The 11,668-nt window shown below is 36.1% G+C and overlaps 2 non-coding genes across 2 annotated transcripts; both read right to left on the minus strand.

The window, feature by feature from the left end:
- Positions 1–6,515: 6,515 nt before the first annotated feature.
- Positions 6,516–6,588, minus strand: TRNAT-UGU (transfer RNA threonine (anticodon UGU)). Its single transcript has one exon. It is a non-coding gene; the product is annotated as a tRNA-Thr (tRNA).
- An 875-nt stretch (positions 6,589–7,463) lies between these two features.
- On the minus strand, positions 7,464–7,535 carry TRNAP-CGG (transfer RNA proline (anticodon CGG)). Its single transcript has one exon. It is a non-coding gene; the product is annotated as a tRNA-Pro (tRNA).
- Between the last annotated feature and the right edge of the window lie 4,133 nt (positions 7,536–11,668).

The raw sequence follows: 11,668 nt of genomic DNA on the forward strand, positions 1-11,668 counted from the left end.
AACTATTTATTGAATTGAATTTTCCAGTTTTCTTCAAATATACTACTATCCTTGTAGTCTACCATACAGGAACACTGATTTCCTTGTAGTTCCTCCCATGAGAAACTTCAATTCTTCATTCATCCAGTCAGTCAGTCAATAGCCATTCATTCTCCATGTATTAGATGCCAAGAACTGTGCTAAGCATTGTAGAGACAAAGAAAGCCAGCCTCTACTCTCAACATGCTTTCAGTCTATTGCAAACATACCAAGTATACATGAGATAAATTGGACAAATTTTTGCTGGGAATTGAAAGAAGTCAAGGAAGCCAATAGAAATAAGATAAACCATTACAGGCATACAGAGCATTTTCACTGGCTCTGGCCTAGGTTTCAAATGCTTTTTCTTCCTGGTTCTGCCCCCTGGCTTTCTCTGTCTTTCTTCAAATCCCAGATAAAATCCTATTTTCTTCTCTAAGAGTTAAGTGACTTGCTTAGAGTCACACAACTAGTTAAACATCTGGATCTAGACATCTTTTTAATACTATTGGTACAAGCCACCATTACAATGTGTGCCCCCGGTATCAATGACTAAATTATCTCTTGAATATCATTTAAGCAATGCAAGTTAATATCTTCTCAATGTCATCTATAGCATTGATTATTGCCTAAGTATTATTTTACTAATTACCATTAATTAGTTTTTACAAAAGGGGTTTTACTGAAAAGATATAGTAAGGACAGAAGCATTAAATAACTTTTTCAGAAACCATAGGAATACTGTCTCCTATACCCTTGCCCCAAAATAGTCTTTAGAAAAGTGAATTGTCCTCAAATTTACAAGGCTTATTAGAAACTATTTGCCTTGTAAAGTTCACTTCTAAATCCATAGGCCACTTAATAATTGCTGCCTTATTTAAATAAAATAACATTAAAATTTCTAGTCAAATTCACTGGGAGGCTGGTTCCTGTAGGTCACCCCTCATTTAGTTCAGCTGCTAATAAATTCTGGTATGTAGTCCAGTTCCTGAACCACTATGGCTCGCTGTTTTTCCCTTTTAAAGCTCACAAAGTCAAAGCCAGCTTCAATACTCCTTTTACCTAGGGCAAGAAACAATAAGCAAACGCCAGAGTCAGAAGCAAGACCAAGGCTAAATGTCCATAGGTCTCAGCCTGAGTGAAAGAGAACCAAGGGCTGCTGTGCATTGCAGGCCCACATCAGATATATTTCGTCATTCTAATGAAACCAGACCCAAAAAAGTCCCTCTTTATAAGGACCTAACACTCCAGCTGAACAACCAATTAAAAAACAAACAAACAAAAAAAAAAAAAAACCAGTTAAAATGGCCTGGAAACAGTGGAAACAGTGGAAATGTTATACTATAGGTACATACTTTGAAGTAAAAAGCAGTATCCTCCATTATACTAGCTGGAAAAGGTTCACCAACCAGCCACGTGCGTCCCTTGCCCATGCTCCAAAAACTAAGATATCATTGCATTGGCTAGACCACATAGTTATTGGAGTTCAGTTCCAGTGAATACACAGTGTGAATCTAAATTGAATATTCCATGACCCAGATGGAAAAATGTGTTTTGCAATTTTTAGGTTATTAATCTGAGAGCCAGAGTTTATATACTCTTTAAGCTAGTGTTGCATTAACACCAGTTACCTCCAGGTGGCACTACGTACTTTCCAGATGTAGACCATTCTTCGACATTTCATTTCCAACTTTACTAGCAATAACAAGACATCTATCAAAATGGGGTCGTAATTAACATTTATTATTAATAATATTGTTATTAATTTAAATTAATGTTGTATAGCATTATATAGCATAATTATACTGACTTGTTCCTAGCAAATGCATTCTCTATCAAGATTATCCTAAATTTATCTGAGTATGTCTTTCATTCCTTGTTAAGGAAAGTGGTAAGCAAATGGCTTGAATTGTTCCCCCTTACACAGAGAGCAGATTTCAAGTAATACCTGAACCGGACTATTCCTGTATGTGGACTTATTCAGTACTGGCCCTTTATACATAGTACCTGTTTTTATATCATCTTTCATTTCCAAATATATCCCTTTCCCCTCTATTATCCAGGAGTAGTCCATGGTAATAAAAATAAGAACAAAAAAGGGGGTGGGGGGGAAGGGGAGAAGCAGTCCAATAATAACAATTAATAGTCTGTGTTAGGTCATTTGGGTAGATTAAAATGTTCATAGATTTTAAATGTTCTAGTCCATGCCATGTGCTTAAAGAGAACACCATGTACTATATGATGCTGATTCTATAAGCTAATATTCTGGGTGTATGCTATGGCTCTTTTGTCTTCTTGGTATTAGGAGCAAAACACAAATTCACTTCCCTTCACAGAGAGGAAACTGAGTGTTTAAAGAAAATGGTTAAAGTAGTTGGATGTAGGAATATGGATTCCAAATCCAGGACTTTTTCCTCATTACAACATTAAAGGGAATAAAGTATCAATTGGATACAGTGAGACTGTAGAGACAAAAAATTATGAAGGATGTTATTGTGGTGATTAGGAGAGTTAACAGCATTTGATTTCATTACAGAAAAATACTGACATTAATATAACATCACTTCTTGACATGCATAGGAATTTTTGAGACAATACAGAATGTTGTTGTTGAGGTTTTGTTTTGTTTTTTCCATAAACACTTTGAGAGGATATCCACAAACTCAGTTGCTGTAGCAAAAAAGGCAATCCTGTTTTATTCTATAAAGGAAGGAGAGAGAGAAATGTTGAGAAATAGCATCACTATCTTATACTGTGTCCCCAAAAGAAAATACATTTTTAAGTTATTAGTCAATCAATAAGCATTTATTAAGTAATATATCAGTCATTGTGCTAAACACTGGGGATGCAGAGAAAGGCAAAAGATAATCTCTGCTCTAAAGGAATTCATAGTCTGAAGGGAGACAATATGTAAACAACTATATTCAAACAAAAAATACATATGAGATATGTGTGTATATTTACACATATGTACATACATATATGCATATATAATACATATTGTATGAAAAGTAATTTGACTGGTATGACATTTTCCCCCACCTCCATCTCCCAGAGTGTATATATGCTAAGGCTAATAAATCCTTATTTGAAGTATCTCTCACACACACACATACACACACACACACACACACACACACACACACCCCGGCCTCTTTTTGGATTGCACAGAATTAACTTCTCTGTAACTCTGTCCTCTACCATAACCAAACTTATTTATTATTATTTTTAGTTTAGTTTTTGTTTTTGTTATTCATCTTTTATTATTAAAAAAGGACCAATGACTTCAGAAGGGTGATATCTTGACTTGCAAGTGAATTGGATTTAAGTGAAAGTGGATTATGCAAAGTCATCAATCTCACCTCTCTTCCAGAGTCATCTGAGTGAATCCAGTGGCAAATGGCAAGAGATGACTTGGATGTAGTGGGGTATCTTGACCTTTATAAGCTAGGGTCTTTCCCAGATCTTAGTTTGTCTGAGGCAATGGCCATTTGGTAATTAAAGGTTAATAAGAATGGAGGCAAAAGATGGCTTAGTTTGCGTTCATAAAAAATTTAATTCAAGAGAGGAAGATCCTGAGAATTTACTTTTATTTCACTGGTCTTAACTATACTGTTCCCCTTCTTTATGTGGGAAAGATGGGAAAATATATATGAAGAGAATGTAAAATTAATTGCAAAGGAAAATGTGTTATGTACTTATACATTCAAACATTTATTAAGCAATGCTACATGCAAGAAAAGTACATTATGTTTTCCCTCTGTATAAGATGGAGATGTGTAGGGTAGAGAGGAGCTTCTTAAACTGTGGTTCCAGACTTCATATTGACTCTCATAACTGAATGTAGAGATTGAAAACTTATGATTTATTATCAGTAAATGTTTGACTTGTATACCTATATACCTGGGTCACATAAACATTTCTCCAGAGAAAAAGGGTCTAAAATGGGAAGGGTTTTTGATGTCTTAGTTAGGGAATAGTACAAATAGGTGGAATCAATATGTACTGAATGAAGCTTTCTGAAACTGGTCATTAATAAGTAGATTTCAACTCAAAGGAAGTTTTGTACTAGGTCCTATGCTGTTTTTTCCTTCCCTTTAACAAAAACTTGGAAGGTAGATTGATACATGTTCTGTTCTCCAGAACTCTGGAGAAGTGTAATTGAAACAAGGATACTTACAACAAGTTATTGACTCAGTGGAATTGATAAGATAATGGTTCTCTAGTTTACATATACTTAGTATGGTGATGTAATGGTTCTCTAGTTCACATATATTTAATATGTTGTAATGATGTAATTGTAATAGGTGTTTAAGGGCTGAGAAGGACTGGAAATGGGACATTACGTTTTTGACCATCCACCTGGTGACTCTCCTGCCTCCTTCACTCCTTTACAAAGATCAAGACTGGATCAGACTGTGACAGACACAGTTTGTAAAGGAGAAAGACTGTGAAGAAGACTTTATTCCTGACCATTCTCGAGGTGAGACCAAGGCCCAACCAAAGGACTTTGAGAAAGCTAACCAGAATATTACAGATACATAGGTAGATAATAGACAAATAATAGATGGGTGGGTGAATGGATAGATTGATTAATTGATTTGAGACAGCTAGGTGGTTTAATGACCTTAGAGAAAAAAAAAAAAACAAAACTGAATCTTCCCTTATATCCTATTACTCAGGAGAAGTGATTTAACATCTTTCAGGCTCAGTTTTCTCTTCTGTAAAATGGGGTAATAATATCACTTACCATGAAGGGTGATTGTGAAGAAAAAATAGAATATATCTTTATATGATATGTATATAGATATGTACATATATATGTATAGATATACACATATCTATATATAGAGATGTATATCTAGATATGTATATCTTTATATACAATATAAATTAAACTTTGCTACAAATTGCAATATAAATGGAAGCTACTGTTATAAATTATTATGGAGCTTTATTAAGAGTTTACGGGCTTTGTGTTAAACAGTGAGAGAAGTATACAATTACAAGTAAGCAAAATAGTCCCAACCTAGAAGAGTCTTAAAAAATAATAATAAAGTAGATTGGGAAAAAGAAGGGAAAGGCGAGAACTCAGTGGCAGGCTGTGAGGATAGTCTGGGAAGTAGTCTAGTACCCAGGATGGTTCCAAAGTAGGAATCCAAGGTTTGCAAAGGATGATGGTCTGAGTGGAGGAGCTCTGGACAGAAATATATATGCGATTTTCCTGGAGATGGAATAGATAACAAATCTCAGAGCCAGGATTCTAAAAGATTTCTCTGTTGCCCAGACAGGATCATCACTAACCTCTTCCAGCCTACATTTATGTTCCCAAAGAATCAGTATTCTCTCCTCCAGCCTGTACCCAATTATGCCCTTAAATTTTTTTTTTTTCCTTTTTTTGCTTTCTGGTTGTGGAGCAATGTTCTCTTTGAGAAAACTTCCCACTTTATTTCCATTTATTACAGGAACAAATGTGATTGGTTGGGAGTTCATGTGAAAGCTAAAGGTGACAGATAAAAATAAATACGTGAATGTTGCAGATTACGTTCCTCCTTTGAAACAATTAGCAACAGTCACACTTTAAATACTTTGTGGATCTCTAGGTAACTAAGAATCTATCTTCCTATTAAAGCGTTCTCTCCAGTCTCCCTCGCTACAACGTATGTCAGAAAGTGGGAGAGTTTTACCTGTCTTATTTTAGAGATAAGGCCAAGCTCCCTCGGCACTACGCAGCATCTTTGTATTGGGTTCTTGGCGTAGAGAGAGAGAAAGATTTTTATAGAGCTCTACGGAATCTAGGGAAAGAAGGGTTCTCTGAGGAGAGTAATAAGAGCAGGAAGCTAAAAAGAAAAGAAAAAGGAGCCTTTGTGACTTTTGATCACTATCCCTATGATTTCTACCCCTAATTTACAAGTCGTGAAATAATTATCGACAAGACGAAATGCAGACACGGAAGTGGCTTGACTATGGAGCTTCTTCCGGGGCTTGGAGAGGGGCGGAGTTTGAAGACTGCATCCTGGAGGCGACCTCTTCTCAAACCAAAACAGGCCTTATCTCTGCATTATAAGATCGATTGTTTACGAGTTGTGCTTTTGCGCCTGCTCCTGAGGTACACTATTCCAGAAGCGGTTCCTCCAACCGAGTTAAACCTTCTAGAGCCCTTCCATATTTCAGATTATGCAATGCACAGCTGCACCCGTCTCGGGACTAACTAGGTCGATTAAAAACGGTAAAAATCGGTAGATTTCTTTTGCAAAAGACGCTTTCCTCCTGTCATGGGTGCTTTTGTAGTTGTGTATGGGATTTAAGGAATTCTGTTGAGTACAGTTTGTAAAGGCAAGGGCAGTTCTGGATTTGGCTACTTCCTTGTTGTCGAGTCAGACACCGAACCTTAAATTAAAAGTGTTAAGGAAGGATATAATGTATAACTAGGATCCTGTAGCTGAAAAGAAAGATACAAGTTGGTTTCAAATTAAAGTGGAAAAATATTGCAACTCAGGCCCCAGCGAGATTTGAACTCGCGACCCCTGGTTTACAAGACCAGTGCTCTAACCCCTGAGCTATGGAGCCAGGTACGGTAAGCCTCCTAATTTATGCCTAGAAGAGGTCTCTTTCTTTTCGTTTTACAGCTAAATGAATTATTTGGGGATCTTTCCCGTAATTACTAATTTGTAAAATGTTTAAGTCTCAGATGGAGAGAAAAAGGAAAACCTGACTGAGTTTTTGGCTTGGAGATAAACAAGAAATTTATTTTCAATTGTGGCATTTTACAGGCATCAATTCCCAAAGAATTCTTTTCTTCAAGTAACTAGATAGTGCAGAGCATATAACAAGACGGGCCAGGAATTGGGAAAAACAAATCCGACTTCAGACCTTACTTGGTGTAGGAAAACCTCCGTTTTCTCAGATACTAAATAGTGCTTCTGACGGTTGTTATGGAGATTAAATAAGCTATTTTTTAAAGCGCTTAGTACAACGCTTAGAAAATGCTTAATAAATTCCCCTTTCTCCAAGTTTCTTAGTTCCTTAATTGCATCCTATCATGGTGTGATGTCAAAGTCCTTGAGTATATTAAATTGTCTTCCCTCTGGCCTCTCTCCAACTCATCAATGTCCTCACAGAAGTGAACTTAATTGTCGTGGGTCTAGCGCTTTCCACTCGCTTTTTGGGCAATACACATTATTTTCTCATTGTTAAGTGCCAGGCATTGTTTTGATGTTTAAAAACAAAAAAAAAAAAAGACAAAAAAAAAAACTTAGGTCTCGGCCAATATCCAAATTTCACGGTTAGGGAAAGAAGTTTTGGAGCTGGCAATTTGAGTTAAGTGAAGTTAGCTACTAATAAGTTTCAAATTCAACAGGAAATTAATTGTAGTCATCTGTCCTTTCTGATTATAGAAGTTGAAAGATTAAATGCTGACACAAATAATAAAGGAACCGTGGCGTGGGCTCGTCCGGGATTTGAACCCGGGACCTCTCGCACCCGAAGCGAGAATCATACCCCTAGACCAACGAGCCAGCTACATAGTAACCTAACTTTTAGAATTTCATTTAAGGTACTTCTCTTGGGAAGTAGTTTAATATGTATGTATAGAACAGATTGGAATTATATATTTTGCCCCAGATTTCTTAGCGCTCTTCTCTCTGATTTAATCTTCCAGTCTCTTCACTCTCTATTATCTACACTTCATTTACATTATTTTATTCTATACATTTTGATCCTTTATTTTCTTAGCAACTGTAACAAAGAATAATACAGTCATCTGTGTGAGGTGAAGTACAATTGTGGGGGAGAGGAGAAGGCAAAGATGGCCTCCATTAAATCCAGAGAAGAACACTTTTTTGCCAGATTAATTCATCTTTCCAAACCTGACAGATTTGCTAACACAAAGACAAAAGTAATTCAGAATCTTAATGCTTTTCTCAAGTGTGTGATATTCGTATAACTACCAAGGTTCAGTCAAAGCTATGATTGTGCTTCTCAGGGGCTACCTGGACTTTTACATTTATTGGGTGCATTCAGCACCCTTCTCTTGTCTCTTCCAGGATTTGTCTTATATATTTGTCTAAAAACTCCACTAATCATTACATATTGGACTCTAACAAGTATAGAACAGATTTCTACCCATTCTCTTTAGGAAAATAGCTAAATGTCATCTATTGCCCTAAAGGAAGTCCAAATGTGAGAAATTATCTCTACCGAAGAACTTTCAAATAAGGGAGATAGTGATAAAACACACTGTAAGGATGCAGTTCCCACAAAACAAGAGAAGGGAATTGTAAGGGTCCTTTAAATGGGCGGCCACAGCACAACAGGATATTTGAGTGGCTCAGAAGTAATATCTGTGGATATAGGACTCCCCTGTGGGTGGGATCCTGGCCATATTGAGATAGCTTCGTAATGGGTGACGGCTCTCTCACTGGTTGGCTGTGTGTGTGACCTCACAGGCTCTTTATAAGCCCACTGCAGACAGCAGCCGCTCTCTTTAACCTGGCTCCCTAGCCTGGGGTAGCTGAGCCAAGCTGATGGATAGCCCAGAGAGGTAAGGAGTTTGGTAGTGAACACATGGGTTTTCAGACCAGGTGTTCACCAGGGAGCTAACAAGTCAGGACATTAAGTCAGAGCATTATGTGAGTAGGTATAATAAAGGCTTTTAAGATTACATGTGGCTGTTCTTGAGTGCGCTACCGGTTATTAAAGTATAGATTCAAGAAATCGTGGCCAGAGGCCTTTGAAGGCCTCAGAAGAGGCGAGCCGGGTAGAGTTGACACTGCAAAGGTCAGTGGTCAAAGGTACTCTGTTGGGCCTAGGACAGTCTAGTAATTGTAACTGCCAGGAGTGCATGTTACAACACACCTGGTAGAAAAACATGGATTTTGTTTTTGTTTTTATTAGAGTTCAGTAAACTTGATGGATGTTCAATGTGCTCAATGGAGTCTTTAATTAGTCCACGGTTATTAGAATTGGATTTGGTTATGTTATTTCTAGTTAAAATTACATACCCCACCCACTTCATTGTCATATATTTTTTGAATCTTTATATACATAATGCCCTTTTAATTGGGGGAGTCCAATGATTATTCCATAAGTCAGGAAAACTTTCTGGGCATATTTTCAAGAGATTGATCAGGACTTGAAAATGACTGGTGCTTTTTCTCAGATTGGCTAAGGTGACAGAAAAAAATAATGACAAATGTTGGAGGGGGTGTGGGAAAACTAAGACACTGATACATTGTTGGTGGAATTGTGAATGGATCCAACCATTCTGGAGAGCAATTTGGGACTATGCTCAAAAAGTTATCAAACTGTGCATACCCTTTGATCCAGCAGTGCTACTACTTGGTTTTTATCCCAAAGAGAGCTTAAAAAAAGGAAAGGGACTGGTATGTGCAAAAATATTTGTGGCAGCCCTTTTTGTAGTGGCTAGAAACTGGAAATTGAATGGATGCCCATCAATTGGAGAATGGCTGAATAAATTGTGGTGTATATGAATGTTATGGAATATTATTGTTTTATAAGAAATGATCTGCAGGATGATTTCAGAGAGGCCTGGACAGACTTACATGAACTGATGCTAAGTGAAATGAGCAGAACCAGGAGATCATTGTACAGGGCAACAACAATACTATATGATAATCAGTTCTGATGGACATGGCTCTCTTCAACAATGAGATGATTCAAACCAGTTCCAATTGTTCAGTAATGAAGAAAATCAACTACATCCAGTGAAAGAACTATGGGAAATGAGTGTGGACCACAACATATCATTTCCACTCCTTCGATTTTTGTCAGCTTACATTTTTGTTTTCCTTCTCAGTTTATTTTTACTTTATTTCTAAGTCTGATTTTTCTTGTGCTTAAAAATAACAGTAAGGATATGTGTACATATATTGTGTTTAACATATACTTTAACATATTTAACATGTATTAGTCTACCTGCCATCTAGGGAAGGAGGTTGGGAGAAGAGGGGAAAAGTTGGAACAAATTTTGCAAGGGTCCATGATGAAAAATGACCCATGCATTTGTGTTGTGAATAAAAAGCTATATAAAAATTAATAATAAAAACTTATGTGTGCATATACATATCCATATGCATATATGTGTTTAAATCTGTTTAAATATATGTATATATTTATATTCTTATTAATAAAGTTAAAGCTATTAATTTAAAAAAAAAAAAAGAAAATGACTAGTGTTTGATATGATAGTGAGGCTTTTAGAAAAAGTCATTAAGTTCAGGTTTCCCAAAATTAGAGGATAAAGACTGATAAAGGTGGGACATAATCACAAAAGACTATTTTTTCTTGAGGTGGTCTCAGTGTTTTCTGAAGATCAAACAAACAAAAAAAAAAAAAAAAAAAAAAAAAAAACAGAGCAATGGGTTCTGACTTTAAGAGGAACTTTCTACTGCTCTGAGTTCAGGGATCACTTCTAAAGTACAGACACCAACTCAGCAAATTTCTTAACTCAAAGTTCATTCTAGCATATAATAGGCCTTGCATAAACGCTAAGTTAACTTGATCTAAAGTTTTTTCTTCCTACCTGTCATTTCACATCAGTATCTCTCAGTATCTCTAGGGAATGAAGGTTAGAGAATGGGGAAGTGAGCAAATTCTCAAAATTCTTATCTATTTGTCTAAGTCTGTTTGTTATTGTTTGCTTTGCCCCACACTATGATAAAGAAATTTTGACTAATGAGTCAAATTAAAAATGTTAGAGTCTCATTTCATATTTATAATAAGTTGTGTTTGTGGTCTATATAAAAATTCTACTTTCCTATGAAGTTAATTTCCCTATTTCCTATAAAACTAATCTTTTCCCTAAAGGAAGGGAAAAAAGGGTCGAATCTTGGGAGGAATGGCTATTATAATAATAGCATTTTATATCTATTTTTAATATATATTTCCCCCAGGATTAGGGTTGGGTTTTTATACTTTGTGTTAATTGATCAATAAATCAACAATTATGTAAATAGCTACATTTTGGGTTCTGTGATGGTTAGTAGTTAAGTCTTTATGCAAATAAAAATTAAAAAAAAACAGCCCTGCCTCAAGTTCACATTCTTTGGAGGAAAACAATATATGCACTTTAACATATTTGCAACATTTGGGAAAATATTTTTATAGTTAAAGATTCTGATAAAGGCCTCATTTCCAAAATTTACAGAGAATTGACTCTAACTTATAAGAAATCAAGCCATTCTCCAATTGATAAATGGTCAAAGGATATGAACAATTTTCAGATGATGAAATTGAAACTATTTCCACTCATATGAAAAAGTGTTCCAAATCACTATTGATCAGAGAAATGCAAATTAAGACAACTCTGAGATACCACTACACACCTGTCAGATTGGCTAAGATGACAGGAAAAAATAATGATGAATGATGGAGGGGCTGTGGGAAAAACTGGGACACTGATACATTGTTGGTGTAGTTGTGAAAGAATCCAACCATTCTGGAGAGCAATCTGGAATTATGCCCCAAAAGTTATCAAACTGTGCATACCCTTTGATCCAGCAGTACTACTACTGGGCTTATATCTCAAAGAAATACTAAAAAAGGAAAAGGGACCTGTATGTGCCAAAATGTTTGTGGCAGCCGTTTTTGTAGTAGCTAGAAACTGGAAAATGAATGGATGCCCATTAAT

This window comes from Sminthopsis crassicaudata, chromosome 2, assembly GCF_048593235.1.
Source record: "Sminthopsis crassicaudata isolate SCR6 chromosome 2, ASM4859323v1, whole genome shotgun sequence".
NCBI classification, from domain to species: domain Eukaryota; kingdom Metazoa; phylum Chordata; class Mammalia; order Dasyuromorphia; family Dasyuridae; genus Sminthopsis; species Sminthopsis crassicaudata.